General features: G+C 46.2%; 1 protein-coding gene across 2 annotated transcripts in view; it reads right to left on the minus strand.

Annotated features, from left to right (window-relative positions):
* Window positions 1–314, minus strand: part of LOC107703625 (adenylosuccinate synthetase isozyme 1-like) — a 17,466-nt gene that overhangs the window by 8,353 nt on the left and 8,799 nt on the right. The gene's annotated exons all lie outside the window — the stretch shown is intronic.

Genomic DNA, 314 nt, shown 5'->3' on the forward strand with positions numbered 1-314 from the left:
CGCCCACTACCGGAAAACCCGGCAGTTCTTAAAAGCTGAAGAACTCCAAAGGAACTAAGTTATTTTGACAGGAAAATACAACAAAGAATAACGTTTACATGTAGCGCGTCTGTGCTGCATGCTATGTACAGTAAGACTCTCTCTCTCTGCTCTCACCAAAGCGAAGACGAGTCGTGCGCCGTTACACTAGAGTTTACGGTGCGCCAAATACAGGTGCGCTGCGCATCTATTGAGATTAGTTGAAAAATAGCACAGATCGCTTGATGGAGAGTGAAACTCTGAAGCGCTCAGTCAGAGTGTTCGGCGAGTGAAAA

This window comes from Sinocyclocheilus anshuiensis, unplaced genomic scaffold (assembly GCF_001515605.1).
Source record: "Sinocyclocheilus anshuiensis isolate Anshui unplaced genomic scaffold, SAMN03320099.WGS_v1.1 scaffold1415, whole genome shotgun sequence".
NCBI classification, from domain to species: Eukaryota; Metazoa; Chordata; class Actinopteri; order Cypriniformes; family Cyprinidae; genus Sinocyclocheilus; species Sinocyclocheilus anshuiensis.